This window comes from Pteropus vampyrus, unplaced genomic scaffold (genome assembly GCF_000151845.1).
Source record: "Pteropus vampyrus isolate Shadow unplaced genomic scaffold, Pvam_2.0 Scaffold34, whole genome shotgun sequence".
NCBI lineage: Eukaryota > Metazoa > Chordata > Mammalia > Chiroptera > Pteropodidae > Pteropus > Pteropus vampyrus.
This window is the reverse complement of record NW_011888815.1, coordinates 2033498-2033905: the sequence shown is the minus strand read 5'-3', so window position 1 is coordinate 2033905 and position 408 is coordinate 2033498.

Below are 408 nucleotides of genomic sequence, written 5' to 3'. Positions count from 1 at the left end.
CCCACTGGCGTCTGAAAAACCCAGGAGGGGTTTCCCTTCCATAGTCTCCCCTGATGTCCGCTGATCATCACTCAACCGGGACTTCTCTGTTGACTGCTCCGGGTCACGGCCAAGGCCTAGCTTCTGGAGCAACGAAGTGGTTCAGAGGCCAATGTACAGGGAGAGGAGGTGGTGGCTTCATGCCCACGTGGCATCCCAAACCCTGCTAGTCACTTCTACTCTCTGCTTCACCAATGGGACTTTAAGACATCCCACCGAGCACAGCCCTCCTGGAGAAAAACAGTCCACACCTGGAATGTAGCTGTGATCCCTATGTATTTTGGAATGTCTGTCTGGCCCTTCCTTCCTTCCTTCCTTCCTTCCTTCCTTCCTTCCTTCCTTCCTTCCTCCCTTCCTTCCTTCCTTCCT